Here is a 25,452-nt window from a genome sequence, read left to right on the forward strand (position 1 = left end):
CCTCGCGACTCCCCGATCCAGCCGGTGTGCTATCCCGCGCGCACTCCAGCTCTAAGCGCAGTCTCTCTCTCTCTCTCTCTCTCTCTCTCTCTCTCTCTCTCTCTCTCTCTCTCTCTCTCTCTCTCTCTCTCTCTCTCTCTCTCTCTCTCTCTCTCTCTCTCTCTCTCACTCCATTAGTCCATCCCTACCACTTCTTGCGCTCCGACACAACAGAAATTGCACAGCTTGTCATAAAATGTATATTTCTAAATACAATAGCCTACATTTAGATTTATCCTAGTTTAGCCTATAGGCAGGCCTATCTTTATCATTGCACCAATTCGGAAAGTGACTTTTTTTTCACAGGGTAGCATAGCCTACACTACCCACTCATAGCCTACACTACCCACTCGAAACAAGATTGTTAGAGCTCTCATCAACCAAATGTAGGCCTATCTATAATTAGGGGTAGCCTAGGCCTAGTCTCTGCTAATATCAAAGCCAAGGCTGCCATTTTAAATTATTTTAATCAACTGACATGATAAAAGTAATAAACATACTTTTGTCGTTATGTGATTAAAAAACACGATACTAAAACTTTCCATTTATTTTTGACGCGCTGCATCTTCACAAGTCTCTCCACTCAGCGCGTGCATGCCGCCATCTAGCGGTCACATTAGATGGCGACAGTGTTTATGACGCAATTATCTCTCCTTCTTCACAAAGTGTGCAGTTGTTAACTTCCCCTTCACCGATTTGAAGGAAATCACTGGTAAAATAAATATGGTGGAAACTCCCTCTAGCCTACATGCCTCCACCAATCCAATGCTTTTAGATTTGTGGGAAGTAGCCTAGTGAACGAGAGTAGGCCTACACTTCAGGGGAAGGGAGGTGTTATTGGGAAGAGTATTAGGAGCGGCCAGGGGTAGGCTGCCTAGCAGGACCATAGTCAGCAGCAGTTTAAGGGAAGTTCCACAGGTTTTCGTTTTGACCTTTTTTCAGCTTCAGCCTACCCACACCTTATGCAGCCTACCCACACCTTATGCAGCCTATCCACACCTTATGCAGCCTACCCACACCTTATGCAGCCTACCCACACCTTATGCAGCCTACCCACACCTTATGCAGCCTATCCACACCTTATGCAGCCTACCCACACCTTATGCAGCCTACCCACACCTTATGCAGCCTACCCACACCTTATGCAGCCTATCCACACCTTATGCAGCCTACCCACACCTTATGCAGCCTATCCACTCCTTATGCAGCCTACCCACACCTTATGCAGCCTATCCACTCCTTATGCAGCCTACCCACACCTTATGCAGCCTATCTTTGTTTGGATTTTTAAATATATGATATTTCAGTTTCTCACAAAACTGACAATGAAGTATCTATATTATATTCTACTCTATTGTTCTATTCTAAAGCAGATTGCCTCTTTAACATCCAATACACTGTAAAACTCCATCATAACCTCAGAGCCTGCTCATCCACTGGACCACTGCTTTAGAATAGAATACAGTAAAATATAATAGATATTTATTATACCTATCTCAACCCCCTTTCTCTACCTATCTCAAGACCATGATCAGTTGAGCAGATCCTTATTGGAAATGTGTTAGCGCTGGGATAGAACAAAAGCCTGAAAAGCCCTGCCCTAGGAGGAATAGAAGCCAAAGACAAACACGGAACAGTAAATCACCTATTCAAAAGTATACTTTATTTGGTATATACAGTAGAATCCTCTAATTTGACAACACATACATACTTGAGGTAAGACATCTTTCAAAACAACTCATACATTTGGACAGACAGACAGACACACGCACATGCTCACAGTTTTACATTGACATTGATTCAGTCAGAGGCATACATACATACAGTTGAAGTTGGAAGTTTACATACACCTTAGCCAAATACATTTAAACTCAGTTTTTCACAACTCCTGACATTTATCCTAGTAAAAATTCCCTGTTTTAGGTCAGTTAGGATCACCACTTTATTTTAAGAATGTGAAATGTCAGAATAATAGTAGAAATTATTATTTATTTCAGCTTTTATTTCTTTCATCACATTCCCAGTGGGTCAGAAGTTTACATACACTCAATTAGTATTTGGTAGCATTGCCTTTAAATTGTTTAACTTGGGTCAAACGTTTCGGTTGCCTTCCACAAGCTTCCCACAATAAGTTGGGTGAATTTTGGCCCATTCCTCCTGACAGAGCTGGTGTAACTGAGTCAGGTTTGTAGGCCTCCTTGCTCGCACACGCTTTTTCAGTTCTGCCCTCAAATGTTCTATATGATTGAGGTCAGGGCTTTGTGATGGCCACTCCAATACCTTGACTTTGTTGTCCTTAAGCCATTTTGCCAGAACTTTGGGAAGTATGCTTGGGGTCATTGTCCATTTGGAAGACCCATTTGCGACCAAGCTTTAACTTCCTGACTGATGTCTTGAGATGTTGCTTCAATATATCCACATAATTTTCCTTCCTCATGGTGCCATCTATTTTGTGAAGTGCACCAGTCCCTCCTGCAGCCAAGCACCCCCACATCATGATGCTGCCACCCCCGTGCTTCACGGTTGGGATGGTGTTCTTCGGCTTGCAAGCACCCCTTTTTCCTCCAAACATAACGATGGTCATTATGGCCAAACAGTTCTATTTTTGTTTCATCAGACCAGAGGACATTTCTCCAAAAAGTACGATCTTTGTCCCCATGTGCAGTTGGAAACCGTAGTCTGGCTTTTTTATGGCGGTTTTGGAGCAGTGGCTTCTTCCTTGCTGAGTGGCCTTTCAGGTTATGTCGATATAGGACTTGTTTTACTGTGGATATAGATACTTTTGTACCTGTTTCCTCCAGCATCTTCACAAGGTCCTTTGCTGTTGTTCGGGGATTGATTTGCACTTTTCGCACCAAAGTATGTTCATCTCTAGGAGACAGAACGCATCTCCTTCCTGAGCGGTATGAAGGCTGCGTGGTTCCATGGTGTTTATACTTGCGTACTATTGTTTGTACAGATGAACATGGTACCTTCAGGCATTTGGAAATTGCTCCCAATGATGAACCAGACTTGTGGAGGTCTACAATTCTTTTTCTGAGGTCTTGGCTGATTTCTTTTGATTTTCCCATGATGTCAAGTGAAGAGGCACTGAGTTTGAAGGTAGGCCTTGAAATACATCCACAGGTACACCTCCAATTGACTCAAATGATGTCAATTAGCCTATCAGAAGCTTCTAAAGCCATGACATCATTTTCTGGAATTTTCCAAGCTGTTTAAAGGCACAGTCAACTTAGTGTATGTAAACTTCTGACCCACTGGAATTGTGATACAGTGAATTATAAGTGAAATAATCTGTCTGTAAACAATTGTTGGAAAAATTACTTGTGTCATGCACAAAGTAGATGTCCTAACCGACTTGCCAAAACTATAGTTTGTTAACAAGAAATTTGTGGAGTGGTTGAAAAACGAGTTTTAATGACTCCAACCTAAGTGTATGGAAACTTCCGACTTCAACTGTACATACATACATAATCACAGTTCCTAGGGAGCTAACAAGGCCAATGTGTTGTCCATGCAAACCCATCCTCAACATGGATCAAGCTAAGCTGAAACCCATCCTCAACATGGATCAAGCTTAGATGAAACCCATCCTCAACATGGATCAAGCTAAGCTGAAACCCATCCTCAACATGGATCAAGCTAAGATGAAACCCATCCTCAACATGGGTCAAGCTAAGCGCTAAGCTGAAACCCATCCTCAACATGGATCAAGCTAAGATGAAACCCATCCTCAACATGGGTCAAGCTAAGCTGAAACCCATCCTCAACATGGATCAAGCTAAGCTGAAACCCATCCTCAACATGGATCAAGCTAAGCTGAAACCCATCCTCAACATGGATCAAGCTAAGCTGAAACCCATCCTCAACATGGATCAAGCTAAGCTGAAACCCATCCTCAACATGGATCAAGCTAAGCTGAAACCCATACTCAACATGGATCAAGCTAAGATGAAACCCATCCTCAACATGGATCAAGCTAAGATGAAACCCATCCTCAACATGGATCAAGCTAAGATGAAAGTGCAGCATAATAGCACAAGCTTTTTCACAATACACAGTAAAACATATTGCTCCTCTGCCACTGCAAGCAAACCTCTATGGCGTTGGGAAGATTGTAATAAACTCACACACAAAAACAAAGCTGCCTTGATTGTCTGGAGTGCAGAGGCTCTATGCCAATGTGGCCTCTCACGGTCTCAACAGGGTCTGTTTATTATGCACCAAACTGAAGAAAACTGACTGAAACAGGCAGGGGATACCTGAACAATAAGAAACAATTGTTTTCGTTTTCTGTTGCAAAACGTTTTGCTATGGTGTGCCCTAATGAATACGACCCAGCTTTCAGGACGTATATTTGACCCTCAGGTCTTAGTGAACCCAGGACTGTGTATCTGTCTTTCAGTCTCCCTCACTTTTTGTCATCCATTCCCCTGGAGCAGGTATGGGCAACTCCAGTCCCCTGGAGCAGGGATGGGCAACTCCAGTCCTCTGGGGCCGGAATGGTGTCACACTTTTCACCCATACCTAGCAAACACGGCTGATTAAACTAATTGCATTCTAAACCGAAGATCATGGGCCTGGGGCAAAAGTGTGACACCAATCAGGCCCCCGAGGACTGGAGTTGCCCATACCTGACCTGGACCAGTACAGTAATGTTTCCGGCTACACTTGACACCATAGGCCTCACCTTGTTATACCATATGAACTATCAATGAAATAAGCTTTGTAATTACCATGTAATAACAGGGTCGTAAACAAGTTCTGGAATTGTCACTACTTTTGGATTCCCTTTTTCGTATGAATTTGAATTTGTATTTTTTTCAAATACAAATTTCAAATACTATTTAAATGGAAAAGCAGTGGAAGATGACTGTAACTGGGTACATGTCTGGTATTCAATCATTACTTCTATTATTACAGTATAGTTACTAATAAGGCCTAAGTCATGTTAAGTGTTGCCATGATGATGTTTGTACAATCATTGAGAAGTCTACATCCCAGTTGTAACTGTGGAGGGTTCTGTTCTCTCTGCAGTCTCAATTGCAGATACTAGCTTTGTTTGACAGGTAAAGCACTCAGAAATCCCAGTTTATATCTATTGACATGAATGCGCAGAGCTAGGTGGTAATCTCACCAGGCAGGATCAATGAGTTAGCCAGTTGACCTGGGTAAACTCAACACTGAGAAATACAGTAACAGTTGACCTGGGTAAACTCCACACTGAGAAATACAGTAACAGTTGATTGTCTTGATCAAGGGTGCATAAACGCAGGTCCTCGACATCCACAGTCTTGCTGGGTTAGTGTTTCTCCCTGGTACTTATGGTCCATTCATGATTGGCTGACGTGTGCACACACCTAGTTTCCCAGCGACAAATCAGTCTCTGGTAACAAGGCAAGGATGAAAAAACTGTCCTTTTCACACTACTGAGCCGATCCGTTCCGAGCTGAGCTGAACTGGGCTGGCCTGGAAAGGACAACATGAAAAGAAAAGATCAGAGCCAGCACAGTATGGTTAGGATCGGAACGATAGTTTGAAAAGGAGTAGTCCGACTTGAGGACTGAAACTGTGCACCCTTGGTCTCTAGATCATAAAGGTTAAAGTTGCAGCTCATTGAAAGTATGAGTCAAAAATAAAATTTCTGTTTCAAGTGTTTCTAAATTGGATATACAGTATGTCCAAAATATATTATTAGACACCTAGCTCACTGGTTCTGCCTGGCGACATGACCCCTGGTGGGGACTCAGCTATGGGGATTGTTCTCTTGCCTCAGACACAAGGCATGTTATTTTCTAAACACCCTTCACAAGTTACTGTGGCAGGATATTTGTTTATGGGTGGTCACTGGTCATACCAAGTACCACTTCACAACTTCCCCAATCTTTGCCCCAAATTCCTCTCCTTACTTTCCTGAATATATCCAATATATATTTCAAGTGGCTCTCTGGATCAGAGCCTCTACTTGTCTTATTATACAATATACAAGTTGGACTTTAAAGTCCTTGATACTCAGCCTCTTCGCTTCCCTCTAAACTCCTCACCTACATAAGTGTGTCTTTGGAGCAGAATCAAGTCACACTACAAGAAACCCAAGAATACAATTCATACATATCATTTACCTGTGAGCAGTTAGTTGAAACTGTCATCACAGTTCAAGAAATAGGATCCTGGGTGCGTTAATACGGCAGTTGAACCATAAGGCACTTGTTACAGTACTTAGCAGTACAATGATAAGTCAACTATGATAGGTCACTTATGATAGGTGACTTATGATAGGTAACTTATGATAGGTAATTTATGATAGGTCACTTATGATAGGTCACTTATAATAGGTAATTTATGATAGGTCACTTATGATAGGTCACTAAGGATACAGGGTATTCCATTGTGCTAATGTTAGATTTCTTTGGTAATATGGATGAACGGTCATATACATAGTTATTCATTATTAAGATTCATTATCAATTAAAAGTCTGGGGATATAAGTGGAGTACTTTCCACTATTTCAGTCAAGAGACGCTCCCTCTCTCTCTCTCTTGCTCTCTTTCTCCCCATCTCTCTTTCTCTCCCCCTTCTCTCTCTCTCTCTCTTGGACCCTCTCTAAAGTGAGGCTCTCTTTCCCACTGTCGCTCTCCTCTCTTCGTCCCTCGATTCTCAACCCCCTCTCTCACACCGTATCCTCTTCCTCTTCCTCCATATCGTCCTGTTGTGGGAGGAGTCTGTAGTGGTCGAGGCCCAGCGGTAGGAAGCTAGCCCTGGGTCGGCCATCATCCTCCACCGAGGGGGCATGCTGGGAGTTGGAGTCCAGGGCGTCGCTGGAGTTGCACTTGGTGTACCTCTCTCGGTCTATCTCCTGGCCCCCGAGCTCCCCCTCGGGGCCCATGGCACGGTTCTTCAGCCAGGAGTGAATGTAGCCAACAGGGACGGGCAGGGTGGCAGCCAGGATCAGCATGGCCAACATGGCCAGGGCCCCAGCCTGGGTACTCCTGAGTTGTCTCTGATGCCTGGAGAGAGAGGAAGACATACACTCTCAGGGTTCCAAAAGGGTTCTTCGGCTGTTCCAACAGGAGAACCCTTTCTGGTTCCAGATAGAACCCTTTTTGGTTCCAGGTAGAACTCTTTAGGGTTCCATGTAGAACGCTCTGTGTTAAGGGGTTCTACAGTGGGGGAAACACGTATTTAGTCAGCCACCAATTGTGCAAGTTCTCCCACTGAAAAAGATGAGAGAGGCCTGTAATTTTCATCATAGGTACACGTCAACTATGACAGACAAATTGAGATTTTTTTTCTCCAGAAAATCACATTGTAGGATTTTTAATGAATGTATCTGCAAATTATGGTGGAAAATAAGTATTTGGTCACCTACAAACAATCAAGATTTCTGGCTCTCACAGACCTGTAACTTCTTCTTTAAGAGGCTCCTCTGTCCTCCACTCGTTACCTGTATTAATGGCACCTGTTTGAACTTGTTATCAGTATAAAAGACACCTTGTCAAGGGTTCTGATGCGAATGTGGTGTGGAATCAAGTGCAGGACACAGGAGCTCAGTCAAACTTGACTTTACTGGAAAAGCACAAAATAAACGGGTCAAACTAACCCGGAGGCGAACAATACGCAACAGTGCGTAAAATACAAAAACCGACTACGCACGAACAAATGTGCGACGGTAATAACTAGCGTCTGTCCAAACAACAGTAGAACACCAACAGACAGGAAAAACAATTACACACAACACATGACAGAAACAACGAGAACTTGTTAGACACCTAGTGTATGGGTGGTCCTCTGTAGCTCAGCTGGTAGAGCACGGCGCTTGTAACGCCAAGGTAGTGGGTTCGATCCCCGGGACCACCCATACACAAAAAAATGTATGCACGCATGACTGTAAGTCGCTTTGGATAAAAGCGTCTGCTAAATGGCATATTATTATTATTATAACTTATAGGACACCTAATCAACACTAAACATGAACAGGTGTACTAAACAGACCAAACCAATCAAACATCGAAAACAAAGAACGGTGGCAGCTAGTACTCCGGAGACGACGACCGCCGAAGCCTGCCCGAACAAGGAGGAGGAGCAGCCTCGGCCGAAACCGTGACAGTACCCCCCCCTTGACGCGCGGCTCCAGCCGTGCGCCGACCCCGGCCTCGAGGACGACCAGGAGGACGCGGAGCAGGGCGCGTGGGATGACCACGATGGAACTCAGTCAGAAGAGACGGGTCTAAGATGTCCCTCCTCGGCACCCAGCACCGCTCCTCCGGGCCGTACCCCTCCCACTCCACGAGATATTGGAGACCCCCCATCCGACGTCTCGAATCCAAGATGGACCGCACGGTGTACGCCGGTGCCCCCTCGATGTCTAATGGGGGCGGAGGAGTCTCTCTGATCTCATCTTCCTGGAGTGGACCAGCTACCACCGGCCTGAGAAGAGACACATGGAACGAGGGGTTAATATTCTTATACTCAATAGGCAGTTGTAATCTGTAACACACCTCGTTCAATCTTCTCAGGACTTTAAACGGCCCCACAAACCGCCGACCCAGCTTCCGGCAGGGCAGGCGGAGGGGCAGGTTTCTGGTAGAGAGCCAGACTCGATCACCAGGTGCGTACACCGGCCCCTCACTGCGGTGGAGATCGGCGCTCGCCTTTTGACGACGGATGGCCCGCTGCAGATGGACGTGTGCAGCGTTCCACGTCTCCTCCGAGCGCCGCACCCACTCATCCACCGCAGGAGCCTCGATCTGGCTCTGCTGCCATGGTGCCAGAACCGGCTGGTAACCTAACACACATTGGAAAGGGGTTAGGTTAGTTGAGGAGTGGCGTAGGGAACATACCGTGCCCACTCCTCCGGCCGGCCCTGGCAGTATGATCTAAGAAACCTACCCACATCCTGGTTCACGCGTTCCACCTGCCCATTACTCTCAGGATGGTAACCCGAGGTAAGGCTCACCGAGACCCCCAAACGCTCCATAAATGCTCTCCAGACTCTGGAGGTGAACTGGGGACCTCGATCAGACACAATATCCTCGGGTACCCCGTAGTGCCGGAAAACGTGGGTGAATAGCGCTTCGGCGGTCTGTAGGGCAGTAGGAAGGCCCGGCATAGGGAGCAAACGACAGGCCTTAGAGAACCGGTCCACAACGACCAGTATAGTGGTATTCCCCTGCGAGGGGGGAAGGTCAGTGATGAAGTCCACTGAGAGGTGAGACCATGGTCGTTGTGGAACGGGCAGGGGTTGTAACTTACCCCTAGGCAGATGTCTAGGTGCCTTACACTGGGCGCACACCGAGCAGGAGGAGACATAAACCCTCACATCCCTGGCTAACGTGGGCCACCAGTACTTAGCACTAAGACAGTGCACTGTCCGGCCAATACCAGGATGTCCAGAGGAGGGTGACGTGTGAGCCCAATAAATGAGTCGATCCCGAACCTCGAGCGGAACGTACGTCCGACGTCATAATTTCGCTCCGCCGGGCTGAGCTTTTTAGAGTAAAAAGCACAGGGGCGGAGTTTAGGTGGCGTGCCGGACCGTTGAGATAGAACAGCCACTATACCGGCCTCAGACGCGTCCACCTCTACCTGAAATGGTAAGGCGGGATCCGGATGCGCCAGCACCGGAGCCGAAGTAAACAGGCCCTTCAGTTTCCCAAAAGCCCTGTCCGCCTCAGCTGACCACTGCAAGCGCACCGGACCCCCTTTCAGAAGAGACGTGATGGGAGCTGCCACCTGTCCAAAACCCCGGATAAACCTCCGGTAGTAATTCGCAAAGCCCAAGAACTGCTGCACCTCTTTAACAGTGGTTGGGGTTTGCCAATTACGCACGGCTGACACACGGTCCACCACCATCTTCACCCCTGACGCGGACAACCGATAACCCAAAAAGGAGACCGACTCCTGGAAAAACAGACATTTCTCTGCCTTGACATACAGGTCGTGCTCCAACAGCCTCCTCAACACTCGACGCACCAGGGCTACATGCTCGGCTCGGGTAGGAGAGTACACCAGAATGTCATCAATGTACACGACCACACCTTGCCCCTGCATGTCCCGGAAGATCTCATCCACAAAGGATTGGAAGACCGAAGGAGCGTTCATCAACCCGTATGGCATGACGAGATACTCGTAATGACCCGAGGTGGTACTAAAGGCTGTTTTCCATTCATCGCCCTCCCTAAAGCGCACCAAGTTATATGCGCTCCTGAGATCCAGTTTTGTGAAGAAACGCGCTCCGTGCAATGACTCCGTCATAGTCGCAATCAGAGGGAGTGGATAACTGTATTTCACAGTAATCTGATTGAGACCACGGTAATCAATGCACGGGCGCAACCCTCCATCCTTTTTCTTCACAAAAAAGAAGCTCGAGGACGCAGGGGAAGTGGAGGGCCGTATGTATCCTTGTCTCAAAGATTCGGCTATGTAAGTCTCCATAGCCCTTTTCTCCTCTTGAGACAACGGATACACGTGGCTCCGCGGGAGCGCCGCTCCTGCCTGGAGGTCTATCGCACAATCCCCCTGTCTGTGAGGAGGCAACTGCGTCGCCCTCGATTTACTGAACACAAGTGCCAAATCCCCATATTCAGGGGGAATGTGCATTGCGGGCACTTGGTTTGGACTTTCCACCGAGGTCGCCCCCACGGAAACACCCAGACATCGCCCCTCACACTGAGCAGACCACTCCTTGAGAGCCCTCTGTTGCCACGAAATGGAAGGGTTATGGGTACTTAACCAGGGAATTCCCAGCACCACCGGGTACGCAGGAGAGTCGATCAGATATAGCTGAATATTCTCCTCATGACCCCCCTGCGTACACATCTTAAGTGGTGCTGTGACCTCCCTAATCAACCCCGAACCCAACGGGCGGCTATCTAATGCATGAACGGGAAATGGAGCGTCAACCGGAAGGAGGGGAATCCCTAAATCTAAACAAAATTTCCGATCAACAAAATTCCCAGCTGCGCCTGAATCTACTAGCGCCTTATGCTGGGAATGAGGTGCAACCTGTGGAAAACTTACAGGTATACAAAAATGTACAACAGAAAGCTCTGGGTAAGTGGGGCGTCTACTCACCTGGGATGGCTCCCCAGTGCGTGGCCTGTTGTCCCCTCCCCCTGGAGACCCTCCCCAGCACCTGGCCGCAGTGTGCCCTCCACGGCCACAAGTGGTGCAGGGGACAGCCTCCCTCGGGCTCCTTCTCCTCCTTTCACTTGCGCCAGCACCTCCGAGCTCCATAGGGCTGGAGGATGGAATGGACGGACCCCACTCGGAACGTCCACGGGTGGCCAGCAGGGTGTCCAGACGGATGGACATGTCGACCAACTGGTCGAACGTAAGGGTGGTGTCCCTGCAAGCCAACTCACGTTGGACGTCCTCCCGTAGACTACATCGAAAGTGATCGATGAGGGCCCGTTCATTCCACCCTGCATCTGCCGCTAGAGTCCGGAACTCCAGTGCGAACTCCTGGGCGCTCCTCCTCCCCTGTCGGAGGTAGAATAGACGCTCCCCCGCCGCTTTCCCCTCAGGTGGATGGTCGAACACGGCCCTGAAGCGACGGGAGAACTCCGCATAGGAGATGGTGGTGGCGTCTATCCTCCTCCATTCGGCGTTGGCCCATTCCAACGCCTTGCCGGTGAGACAGGAGATCAGGCAGAAACGCTCTCGTGTCCCGAGGGCACCGGGTGTACAGTGCAGGAGGAACCCCTGACACCCGGCAGCTGTGCCGTCATACGCCCTCGGGAGCGAGAGCCGAATCCCACTGGGTTCCGGAACTTGGGCGGCCGGACTGACCGATGGTGGTGGTGAGGTAGGTGGAGGTGTGGGTAACCCTCTGGACTCCCATCGGTGCAAGGTGTTGATGACGTCCTGCAGAGCGGTCCCCAGTCGATGGATCTGATCATCCTGGCTGCGGACGCGCTCCTCCAACGACTCAGGCGCTGCTGTCGCTCCTGCTGATTCCATAGATGGTGTGTAATTCTGTCAAGGGTTCTGATGCGAATGTGGTGTGGAATCAAGTGCAGGACACAGGAGCTCAGTCAAACTTGACTTTACTGGAAAAGCACAAAATAAACGGGTCAAACTAACCCGGAGGCGAACAATACGCAACAGTGCGTAAAATACAAAAACCGACTACGCACGAACAAATGTGCGACGGTAATAACTAGCGTCTGTCCAAACAACAGTAGAACACCAACAGACAGGAAAAACAATTACACACAACACATGACAGAAACAACGAGAACTTATAGGACACCTAATCAACACTAAACATGAACAGGTGTACTAAACAGACCAAACCAATCAAACATCGAAAACAAAGAACGGTGGCAGCTAGTACTCCGGAGACGACGACCGCCGAAGCCTTCCCGAACAAGGAGGAGGAGCAGCCTCGGCCGAAACCGTGACACACCTGTCCACAACCTCAAGCAGTCACACTCCAAACTCCACTATGGCCAAGACCAAAGAGCTGTCAAAGGACACCAGAAACAAAATTGTAGACCTGCACCAGGCTGGGAAGACTGAATCTGCAATAGGTAAGCAGCTTGGTTTGAAGAAATCAACTGTGGGAGCAATTATTAGGAAATGGAAGACATACAAGACCACTGATAATCTCCCTCGATCTGGGGCTCCACGCAAGATCTCACCCCGTGGGGTCAAAATGATCACAAGAACGGTGAGCAAAAATCCCAGAACCACACGGGGGGACCTAGTGAATGACCTGCAGAGAGCTGGGACCAAAGTAACAAAGCCTACCATCAGTAACACACTACGCCGCCAGGGACTCAAATCCTGCAGTGCCAGACGTGTCCCCCTGCTTAAGCCAGTACATGTCCATGCCCGTCTGAAGTTTGCTAGAGTGCATTTGGATGATCCAGAAGAGGATTGGGAGAATGTCATATGGTCAGATGAAACCAAAATAGAACGTTTTGGTAAAAACTCAACTCGTCGTGTTTGGAGGACAAAGAATGCTGAGTTGCATCCAAAGAACACCATACCTACTGTGAAGCATGGGGGTGGAAACATCATGCTTTGGGGCTGTTTTTCTGCAAAGGGACAAGGACGACTGATCCGTGTAAAGGAAAGAATGAATGGGGCCATGTATCGTGAGATTTTGAGTGAAAACCTCCTTCCATCAGCAAGGGCATTGAAGATGAAACGTGGCTGGGTCTTTCAGCATGACAATGATCCCAAACACACCGCCCGGGCAATGAAGGAGTGGCTTCGTAAGAAGCATTTCAAGGTCCTGGAGTGGCCTAGCCAGTCTCCAGATCTCAACCCCATAGAAAATCTTTGGAGGGAGTTGAAAGTCCGTGTTGCCCAGCGACAGCCCCAAAACATCACTGCTCTAGAGGAGATCTGCATGGAGGAATGGGCCAAAATACCAGCAACAGTGTGTGAAAACCTTGTGAAGACTTACAGAAAACGTTTGACCTGTGTCATTGCCAACAAAGGGTATATAACAAAGTATTGAGAAACTTTTGTTATTGACCAAATGCTTATTTTCCACCATCATTTGCAAATAAATTCATTAAAAATCCTACAATGTGATTTTCTGGAAAAAAAAATCTCAATTTGTCTGTCATAGTTGATGTTTACCTATGATGAAAATTACAGGCCTCTCTCATCTTTTTAAGTGGGAGAACTTGCACAATTGGTGGCTGACTAAATACTTTTTTCCCCCACTGTATATGGAACTCAAAAGGGTTCTACTATGGGGCCAAAAAAGGTTATTCAAAGGGTTCTTCTATGGGGACAGTCAAATAACCCTTTTAGGTTCTAGAAAGCACCTTTTTTTCTAAGAGTGTATTAGGGGGATGAGAGTGAAAGAGAGAGAGAAAAGAAAGAAAGTGAGAAGGAGGGAGAGAGAGAGGGAGGGAGAGGGAGGGAGGTATAAGAAGAGAGTGAACAAAGAAGGTGAGTGTAATCAAGCAATTGAGAAAATAATGTACTTCAAGGAAGTTAGGAAGGAAGGAAGGTAGGAAGTTAGGAAGGAAGGAAGGTAGGAAGGTCAAAAGGAAGGAAGGAAAGGAAGCCATCCATCTAGCTAGCCAGGAACAGGGACCTGGGCCATTGCAGGGGTATCTCACCGTGGTGTGGTTCCAGGCTGTGTAGGTCGGTCGTTTGAAGACCATTCGCAGTAGACTGGCCACCAGCAGTGCCACCATAGCAAACAGACACACGTACTTCCACAGGTACTTATACAGCACCGGGGGGCGTCATTTCAGCATGATCTCAATGTCATCCAAGAAGCTTGGGAGGAAAGGAGATGCTAGATGTGTCATCATCACAGATCCTGAATCTCAAACCAACCCCTATAGCCTCTAGCCCACTAGACACTTGTGGAGATGTTAGAGGATTAGATAGGTGTCCACAATATGGCAACAGTTCCACCCTGCTTATCAGCGGCTTGATTGTATTTCAGATATCCCTGAACCTGATTTAGCTTTGAGCCTTTTTGCAGATGTCTTCAATACTATTGTGGATAATCAGGCTCCCTTCAAGAAATTAAGGGTTTAAGGTAAATCGAAAGCCTGGTACAGTCCGGATGTATCAGAAGTCATTCATAAAATAGTTGATGCTTGGGTCAAGGCCAGGAACACAGGCTTAGGCCCGGACTGACAAGCTTTTAAGCAACTGAGGAATCATTGTGTAAGACAAATCAGAAAGGCTAAATATTTCTCTGACGCCTGTTCATGGTTTCATTATTATCTTAGTAACAGAACTCAGGCCATCATGATTGATGGGGTTAAGTCTGAACGTCTTGAAGTACATAAAGGTGTACCACAGGGGTCGATTTTGCAACCTGTTCTCTTCACTATTTATATAAACACCATTGGTCAATCTGTAGAAAAATGTTAACTTAATCTATATGAAGATGTTACTATGTACAATCTGGGGAAGCAGGTAGCTTAGAGGGTAGCTTAGTGGGTAAGAGCATTGTGCCAGTAACTGAAAGGTCACTGGTTCTAATCCCCGAGCCGACTAGGTGAAAAATGTTACTATGTAACAATCTGTTATAACACTGTACTTTCACATAAATAATTTCCACCATATTGTATGAAAGTCCCGCCTACTTTCTGGATCATGTCCCACAATGTTTTTGAATGGCCTTCAAGATTATGTGATCAAATTCATCAAAACGCGGTCATTTAAAATGTATGTAATATAATATTCGTATTTGTGGATTAATTTACTTCTACCCAATGCCTTCTATGAAGGTTTTCAATTACGAAAAAGAAAATGCAATCGAAAACCTTCATGAAAGGCAACAGCTAGAAGTAAATTAAAGCATGAATATGTATATAATTTTACATACACTAAGTGTACAAAACATTAGGAACACCTTCCTAATATTGAGTTGCACCCCCTTTTGCCTTCAGAACAGCCTCAATTTGTCAGGGCATGGACAAGCATTTCACAGGAATGCTGGCCCATTTTGACTCCAATACTTCCTACAGTTGTGTCAAGTTGGCTGGATGTCCTTTGGGTGGTAGATCATTCTTGATACATCCGGGAAACTGTTGAGCGTGAAAAACCCAGCAGAGTTGCAATTCTTGACACACTCAAACCGGTACGCCTGGCACCTACTACAATACCGCGTTCAAAGGCACTTAAATCTTTTGTCTTGCCCATTCACCCACTGAATGGCACACATACACAATTCATGTCTCAATTGTCTCAAAGCTTAAAAATCCTTCTTTAAACTGTCTCCTCCCCTTCATCTACACTGACTGCAGTGGATATAATAAGTGAAATCAATAAGGGATCATAGCTTTCACCTGGATTCACCAGGTCAGTCTATGACATGTAAAGAGCAGGTATCCTTAATGTTTTGTACACTCAGTGTATATCTTAAATTACCGCGTTTTGATGAATTTGATTATATAATCTTGAAGGCCATTCAAAAACAGCGTGGGACATGATCCAGGAAGTAGGCAGGACTTTCATAGCGTATTACACAGGGACATCGCAAATATTTGTGACATAGAAAAGAAAACATTAATAAATTATCCAAAGAAAGGAGTACTGTACATCATTGGTATTATACTAATACATTGGTATTGGCAAACCCGTTTGGACGCCTTACCGGTCAGCTCCGTACACCCAGGCCACAGCGAATGTCTCAAAGACCACCACGATGATCAGGGGCATTGTGGCAGAGTAGTCATCGAACATCGTAACAAAGTAGTTCCCAGAGCGCTGGGTAAACAAAAGTCCGATCACAAAGCCCAGAACACAGCTGCACACTGAACCATAATGACAAAGAACACAGCTACTTAGTGACTCACTGAACCATAATGACAAAGAACACAGTTATTTAGTGACTCACTGAACCATAATGACAAAGAACACAGCTATTTAGTGACACACTGAACCATAATGACAAAGAACACAGTTATTTAGTGACTCACTGAACCATAATGACAAAGAACACTGCTATTTAGTGACTCACTGAACCATAATGACAAAGAACACAGCTACTTAGTGACTCACTGAACCATAATGACAAAGAACACAGCTATTTAGTGACACACTGAACCATAACGACAAAGAACACAGCTATTTAGTGACTCACTGAACCATAATGACAAAGAACACAGCTCTTTAGTGACTCACTGAACCATAATGACAAAGAACACAGCTATTTAGTGACTCACTGAACCATAATGACAAAGAACACAGCTATTTAGTGACTCACTGAACGATAATGACAAAGAACACAGCTATTTAGTGAATCACTGAACCATAATGACAAAGAACACAGCTCTTTAGTAACTCACTGAACCATAATGACAAAGAACACAGCTATTTAGTGACTCACTGAACCATAATGACAAAGAACACAGCTATTTAGTGACTCACTGAACCATAATGACAAAGAACACAGCTATTTAGTGACTCACTGAACCATAATGACAAAGAACACAGCTATTTAGTGACACACTGAACCATATTGACAAAGAACACAGCTATTTAGGTGTATTAGTGTATTCATGCATTCGTGTGTGTGAATGTTAGTGTATTACCAGTGAGCATGGTCCTGTGGCGTCCCAGCAGGCTGAAGTTGTCCATGAGGGGGGTGAGGATTCCCTGCATGGTGCCGAACATGGTGCTCATGCCCAGGTTGAGCAGCATGAGGAAGAAGAGCGTGGACCAGAAGGGGCTGGCAGGGAACTGGGCCATGGCCTCTGTGAAGGCAATGAACGCCAGGCCCGTCCCTTCCACACCCTGGGGGTCAGAGAGAGAGGGACAAGAGGGACAAACACTTTATTCTATGTGGAGTATGTTGATATTTGTAACCTGTATTCTGTGGAGTATGTTGATATTTATAACCCGTATTCTATGTGGCGTATGTTGATATTTGTAACCTGTATTCTATGTGGAGTATGTTGATATTTGCAACCTGTATTCTATGTGGAGTATGTTGATATTTGTAACCTGTATTCTATGTGGAGTATGTTGATATTTGTAACCTGTATTCTATGTGGAGTATGTTGATATTTGTAACCTGTATTCTATGTGGAGTATGTTGATTTTTGCAACCTGTATTCTATGTGGAGTATGTTGATATTTGTAACCTGTATTCTATGTGGAGTATGTTGATATTTGTAACCTGTATTCTTTGTATGTTTAAGCAATAAGGCCCGAGGAGGTTTGGTATATGGCCAATATACGTGAAAGGACTGTTCTTAAACACGACACAACGCGGAGTGCCTGGACACAGCCCTTAGCCGTGGTATATTGGCCATATACCACAAACCCCCGAGGTGCCTTGCTATTATAAACTGGTTACCAATGTAACTAGAGCAGTAAAAATAAATGTATTTTCATACCCGTGGTATACGGTCTGATATACCATGGTTGTCAGCCAATCAGCATTCAGGACTTGAACCACCCAGTTTATAATGATATTTGTATCCTGCCTTTCTTAATAAAGTATTGAAATTAAGAGGGTTTGAGCGAGATATGTGTTAGAGAGGGGGGGTTACAATGGAATAGAGAAAGGGAGAGAGAGAGAGGGAGAGAGAGAGAGGGAGGGAGGGAGGGAGGGAGGGAGGGAGGGAGGGAGGGAGGGAAAGAGGAAGGGAGGGAGGGAGAGTAAGGAAGGAGGGAGAGTAAGGAGGGAGGGAGAGAGAGAGAGAGAGAGAGAGAGAGAGAGAGAGAGAGAGAGAGAGAGAGAGAGAGAGAGAGAGGGAGGGAGGAAGGAAGGAGGGAGGGAAAGAGGGATGGAGGGGGGGGGGGGGGCAAGGTGTTAACAGGAGGTTTTAAGGGGTGAAGAAAGAGAGGGAATACAAGGTAGGGGAAACAGTTAGAGGGAGGTAAAGACAGCTCCTTATAAATAACTTAATAAAAAATACAAAGGACTCCTTTCTCCATTCTCTCTGAAAACAGGATTTGAACCACAAGCCCCCTAAAACCTAATATGACCCTCACCTTGCTCATCTCCTCATCCAGGTCACAGTCGGTGATGTTTGTCCCCACCTGGGAGCCGTAGTGATGGTACCACTCTCTGTATTCAGGTATGGTGACGGAGGCAGGATCAGACATGTTGAACCATGGCCACCAGTGATGGTTGGTTCCATGTGTGGCCATGTCGTTTAACAGCCCCAGATTTCTGAAGGGTTGGAGGTGACGTAGCGTGAGCTTAGAATTGTAAGGTTCCTTCTGCAAAAAGTTGATTCTGAGATAATTGGCTTTAAAGTTACCAACCCTTATTGTTTTGAATGGTGTGAGCAATTTTTATCTCATATCCTTATTAACTTAACAACATGAGCTGGGGTATTTAGAGTACCATAGTGGCTAGCGAAAGCATTCACCCCCCTTGGCATTTTTCCTATTTTGTTGCCTTACAACCTGGAATTAAAATGGATTTTTTGGGGGTTTGTATAATTTGATTTACACAACATGCCTACCACTTTGAAGATGCAATATATGTTTTATTGTGAAACAAACAAGAAATAAGACAAAAAAAACAGAAAACTTGAGCATGCATAACTATTCACCCCCCCAAGTCAATACTTTGTAGAGCCACCTTTTGCAGCAATTACAACTCTCTTGGGGTATGTCTCTATAAGCTTGGCACATCTAGCCACTGGGTTTTTTGCCCATTCTTCAAGGCAAAACTGCTCCAGCTCCTTCAAGTTGGATGGGTTCCACTGGTGTACAGCAATCTTTAAGTCATACCACAGATTCTGGCTTTGACTAGGCCATTCCAAGACATTTAAATGTTTCCCCTTAAACCACTCAAGATTTGCTTTAGCAGTATGCTTAGGGTCATTGTCCTACTGGAAGGTGAACCTCCGTCCCAGTCTCAAATCTCTGGAAGGCTGAAACAGGTTTTCCTCAAGAATTTCCCTGTATTTAGCGCCATCCATCATTCCTTCAATTCTGACCAGTTTCCCAGTCCCTGCCAATGAAAAACATCCCCACAGCATGATGCTGCCACCACCATGCTTCACTGTGGGAATGGTGTTCTCGGGGTGATGAGAGGTGTTGGGTTTGTACCTTCTTCCATATGTTTGGGGAGTCTCCCACATGCCTTTTGGCAAACACCAAACATGTTTACTTATTATTTTCTTAAAGCAATGGCTTTTTTCTGGCCACTCTTCCGTAAAGCCCAGCTCTGTGGAGTGTACGGCTTAAAGTGGTCCTATGGACAGATACTCCCATCTCGGCTGTGGAGCTTTGCAGCTCCCTCAGGGTTATCTTTGGTCTCTTTGTTCCCTCTCTGATTAATGCCCTCCTTGCCTGGTCCGTGAGTTTTGGTGGGCGGCCCTCTCTTGGCAAGTTTGTTGTGGTGCCATATTCTTTCAATTTCTTTATAATGGATTGAATGGTGCTCCGTGGGATGTTCAACGTTTCTGATATTTTTTTATAACCCAACCCTGATCTGTACTTCTCCACAACTTTGTCCCTGACCTGTTTGGAGAGCTCCTTGGTCTTCATGGTGCCGCTTGCTTGGTGGTGCCCCTTGCTTAGTGGTGTTGCAGACTCTTTCAGAACAGGTGTATATATACTGAGATCATGTGACACTTAGATTGCACAAAGGTGGACTTTATTTAACTACAGACGCAAACCAGTCATTCGTTCTCTTGAAGACGGAAGGGACATAGCCAGCGGTCAAGGATGAGTTGATCAGCGAGGTGAGGTAAGGGAGAAGGTCACCGGAGATGGTCTGGAGAAGAGAGGAGGGGATAGGGTCAAGCGGGCAGGTTGTTGGGCGGCCTGCCGTCACAAGTCGCAAGATTATGTCTGGAGAGAGAGGGGAGAAAGAAGTCAAAGCATAGGGTAGGGCAGTGTGAGCAGGACCAGCAGTGTCATTTGACTTAACAAACGAGGATCGGATGTCGTCAACCTTCTTTTCAAAATGGTTGACGAAGTCATCCACAGAGAGGGAGGAGGGGGGGGTCTAGTTTTCTTCCATTTCCGCTCAGCTGCCCGGAGCTCTGTTCTGTGAGCTCGCAATGAGTCATCAAGCCACGGAGATGGAGTGGAGGACCGAGCCGGCCGGGAGGATAGGGGACATAGAGAGTCAAAGGATGCAGAAAGGGAGGAGAGGAGGGTTGAGGAGGCAGAATCAGGAGATTGGAGGGAGAAGGATTGAGCAGAGGGAAGAGATGATAGGATGGAAGAGGAGAGAGTAGCGGGAGAGAGAGAGCGAAGGTTGCGATGGCGCATTACCATCTGTGTAGGGGCAGAGTGAGTAGTGTTGGAGGAGAGCGAGAGAGAAAAGGATACAAAGTAGTGGTCGGAGACATGGAGGGGAGTTGCAGTGAGATTAGTAGAACAACAGCATCTAGTAAAGATGAGGTCAAGCGTATTGCCTGCCTTGTGAGTAGGGGGGGACGGTGAGAGGGTGAGGTCAAAAGAGGAGAGGAGTGGAAAGAAGGAGGCAGAGAGAAATGAGTCAAATGTAGACGTAGGGAGGTTGAAATCCCCCAGAACTGTGAGGGGTGAGCCATCCTCTGGAAAGGAACTTATCAAGGCGTCAAGCTCATTGTTGAACTCTCCAAGTGAACCTGGAGGGCGATAGATGACAAGGATATTAAGCTTAAATGGGCTAGTGACTGTGACAGCATGGAATTCAAATGAGGAGATAGACAGATGGGTCAGGGGAAAAATTGAGAATGTCCACTTGGGAGTGATGAGGATTCCTGTGCCACCACCCCGCTGACCAGATGCTCTCAGGGTATGCGAGAACACATGGTCAGACGAGGAGAGAGCAGTAGGAGTAGCAGTGTTTTCAGTGGTAATCCATGTTTCCGTCAGCGCCAAGAAGTCGAGGGACTGGAGGGTAGCATAGGCTGAGATGAACTCTGCCTTGTTGGCAGCAGAACGGCAGTTCCAGAGGCTGCCTGAGACCTGGAACTCCACGTGGGTGGTGCGTGCAGGGACCACCAGGTTAGAGAGGCAGCAGCCACGCGGTGTGAGGCTTTTGTATAGCCTGTGCGGAGAGGATTGAACAGGGATAGGCAGAGGCATAGTTGACAGGCTGCAGCAAATGGCTACAATAATGCAGAGGAGATCGGAATGAAATGAACTAAACATCTGGGAAGGGAGAGAGCGGGGCCTCCCTCACCACAACTCCCAAATATAACTCTCCCAACTTCCACCTCAGAAACTATAATTGTTGTAAACTACAGCGGTTCAATGTTTTCTAGGAATAGACGAACTTAGTTTATTCAGCTAGCTAACTAGGTACAGTATTATTCCGTGAAAATCGTCCGGGCACCTAGTCATAAGACGCCACAGCCAGCTAGCATGCCGGACTCCAACAACACGGTTTAGCGCCAATACTCGGCCACTACAAACCACCAGTGTATCAACACGCAAGCAGATCGTTCGTGTCCGTGTCTAACGTTGTGGGTTAGTCCCGACAGCTTGAGCGAGTCCGTCGTCAACTTATTCAGCCAGTTAGTTAGCTAGAATAGTTAGCAAACTAGCTAGCCATTGCTTTCAGACAAAGAAGAACCCCTCCTTTCACGGCACGAACACACAGAGAGAGCCAAACTAACGTTAACTAGTCACCCATGTCCCGAATTCCTTGAACGACTCGGGCTACCAATATGTAAAAAACAAAACACAAATGTAGGTTATGACTTACGCCTAGCAGCTACTGTTAGCTAGCCAAGTGCAAAGCTAGCCACTGAATTGACTCAGCCAGTTTGCGTCTGTTCGCTAGGTCGTTCCAGCTATTGTTTACTAGTAGCTATCCAGGTAGCAACAAGCTAGCTAAATTTAAAGCACAGTAGCCATTTGCTACCTAACGTTAACGGTTCAGACAATGAGGTTAGAAAACAGCTGAATGGTAGGCAATTATTGTATGTAATTATTGTAGGCAGCCAGCTGGCGTAATTACAGGCACTCTCAGGCGTGAAACAACTATGCCGTTGCTAATAGCTACTCGCCAGCTAGTCCAGGTGGTGGGTTAGCTAGCTAGCTTCGTGCTACACCGGGCACAGCCGAATACAATACTAACCTACAATAATTACATACAACAACCCACGATAACTACCTACAATACCTAACTACAATCTAAATACATAGTTTAAGCCTTACTCGACAAAGCCCAAGCTATGTATAAAGTCAAGCTTACCCGACGTCAAGCTTACCCGACGACCTCCTCCTTCGACCTCCGAAGCAGCAAGCGTAATGAACATCTAGCCGCTCGAGAGAACCCTTACCTGCCAATCTATAAATTACGTCTCCGTAATCTAGCATGGGTAGGATGGTCATCTGAATCAGGGTTAGTTTGGCAATTGGGACGAAAGAGGTGTGATTACGATAGAGGAAACCAAGTCTAGATTTAACCTTAGCCTTCAGCTTTGATATGTGCTGAGAAAAGGACATTGTACCGTCTAGCCATACCCCAAGTACTTGTATGAGGTGACTACCTTAAGCTCCAAACCCTAAGAGGTAGTAATCATACCGGTGGGGAGAGGGGCATTCTTCTTACCAAACCACATGACATTTGTTTAAGTGTTCAGAACAAGGTTAAGGGCAGAGAAAGCTTGTTGGACACTAAAATTAAGAGGTTATTCTATCTCCTTACAGAACTGTGTGGGGGAGAGGGGGGGGGAGTTCTGAGTCAAATGTAGGACACTTTAAAGGGAATAGTGTGCCATTGGGACACATCCTGAGTCCATCATTATGTTGTCCCTGTGTAGAACTAGTATAGGATATTAAACTCCAGTTATGGTTTCATGGAGGTAGAAAATGATTGATTGACACACAAATATCATACCCATCCCAAAATGCTAACCTCCCCTGTTATTGTAATGGTGAGAGGTTAGCATGTCTTGGGGGTATGATATTTGTGTGTCTAACTTGCTCACTCATCTTTATTCACGATTCATTCAGGACTATCTGTAATCATTCATGTAGAAGTGTTTAGAAACATATTCTATTCTTATTTACATTAAAAGTGACTCCAAAATGACACAATATATTATTTACCATTCATTTCTATTGGGCACAAAATGATCTGAAAACACAACCAAAACAAACAGCAAATGCATCCAACAAGTTTCTAGAGTCACAAGCTTGATGTAATCATTGCGTGCTAGGAATATGGGACCAAATATTAAACGTTTGACTACTTTAATACACATATAACTGAATTTGTTCCAGTACTTTAGGTCCCCTAAAAAGGGGGGACTATGTGCAATAAGTGCTGTAATTTCTAAGGATGAAAATCCCCTCACATTAAAGCTGACAGTCTGCACTTTAACCTCATAGTCATTGTATCGTTTCAAATCCAAAGTGCTGGAATAAACAACAAATAATGTGTCACTGTTGGCGCTTTCCAAGCTCACTGCATGTCGATACTTTCAGAGCTCACTGTATGTCAATTAACAATGAGAATAGCTGGTGATTGGTTACCTATAGGACATACCTGCGCGAAAAAAAATCTTCCCATTAGAGAAACACTGAATGGGATGTTTCAGTTCCTGTTCTCTCGGTAGTGAGAGGGATGCTCTGTCTAAATGGGATGCTTCAGTTCCTGTCCTCCCAGTAGTGAGAGGGATGCTCTGTCTAAATGAGATGTTTCAGTTCCTGTACCCTCAGTGGTGAGAGGGATGCTCTGTCTAAATGGGATGTTTCAGTTCCTGTCCTCTCGGTAGTGAGAGGGATGCTCTGTCTATATGGGATGTTTCAGTTCCTGTCCTCTCAGTAGTGAAAGTGATGCTCTGTCTAAATGGGATGTTTCAGTTCCTGTCCTCTCAGTAGTGAGAGGGATGCTCTGTCTAAATGGAATGTTTCAGTTCCTGTCCTCTCAGTAGTGAGAGGGATGCTTTGTCTATATGAGATGTTTCAGTTCCTGTCCTCTCAGTAGTGAAAGTGATGCTCTGTCTAAATGGGATGTTTCAGTTCCTGTCCTCTCAGTAGTGAGAGTGATGCTCTGTCTAAATGGGATGTTTCAGTTCCTGTCCTCTCAGCAGTGAGAGTGAAGCTCTGTCTAAATGGGATGTTTCAGTTCCTGTCCTCTCGGTAGTGAGAGGGATGCTCTGTCTAAATGGGATGTTTCAGTTCCTGTCCTCTTGGTAGTGAAAGTGATGCTCTGTCTAAATGGGATGTTTCAGTTCCTGTCCTCTCAGTAGTGAGAGTGAAGCTCTGTCTAAATGGGATGTTTCAGTTCCTGTCCTCCCAGTAGTGAGAGTGATGAGGTTTTTGTACGGACAAACTGAATCACTGTGGTATTCGGACAAAGAACCAAGCTCATTGTCACTGGTGAGGACCCTTTCCTTTAACCTTGTATGTTTATTTTCAAGGGGTTTTTGTAATACATAATGGTTTATAGAGTTAAAGTACACTACCGGTCAAAAGTTTAAGAACACCTACTCATTCAAGGGTTTTTCTTTATTTTTTACTATTTTCTGGATTCAAGTGAAATAACTATGAAATAACTGTTAGATTAATTTGTATTTTAAGAATAATGACTAAAGGATTTCACCCCAAATACAGTATAAATGTGTGAACGGTGTTAGTTATAATGTAGTGGCAACCCACTAACAGAGGGGGGCGGGACTAAACATTCCAGGGTGAAGGGGACTGAGAAAACGGGTTACAAAAAGCCTCCTAAAGGTGGGCGGAGCAAAGTGCCTTTGTGTGTCAAGGGGTATAAAACAGGAGTGTATGGGTTTTGGCGCCAGAGCTCTCCATGAATAAAAATACAGATAATTCTTGCTGGTTGTGGACCTTGAATCATTTATGATTAAAACCAGAGCCTTACAACCTCTGGTAATGATTCAAGCATAGGTTGAATTAGAGATAGAAATTCTCGTGACAGAGTGGTCCTTCGAGCGGAGCTTAAATACGTCTTTTGTCGTTCTAAGGACACCGAAACCGTGCACGGGCGGGTGATTGCATCCGTGGAGAATAGTCCTGGCCTTCGACGTTAAGGTTATAAAC

General features: G+C 45.9%; 1 pseudogene across 1 annotated transcript; it reads right to left on the reverse strand.

Annotated features, from left to right (window-relative positions):
* Nucleotides 1-6,709: 6,709 nt before the first annotated feature.
* LOC311139987 (sodium-dependent neutral amino acid transporter B(0)AT2-like) lies at nucleotides 6,710-23,860 on the reverse strand (annotated as a pseudogene). The gene is made up of 6 exons: nucleotides 23,856-23,860; nucleotides 18,475-18,655; nucleotides 17,067-17,268; nucleotides 16,127-16,286; nucleotides 14,127-14,289; nucleotides 6,710-7,046 (listed from the first exon to the last, which is right to left on the reverse strand). The product of its transcript is annotated as a sodium-dependent neutral amino acid transporter B(0)AT2-like (transcript).
* Nucleotides 23,861-25,452: the final 1,592 nt, after the last annotated feature.

The sequence above is a fragment of the Coregonus lavaretus genome, assembly GCF_964263955.1.
Source record: "Coregonus lavaretus genome assembly, chromosome: 2".
Taxonomy (NCBI): domain Eukaryota; kingdom Metazoa; phylum Chordata; class Actinopteri; order Salmoniformes; family Salmonidae; genus Coregonus; species Coregonus lavaretus.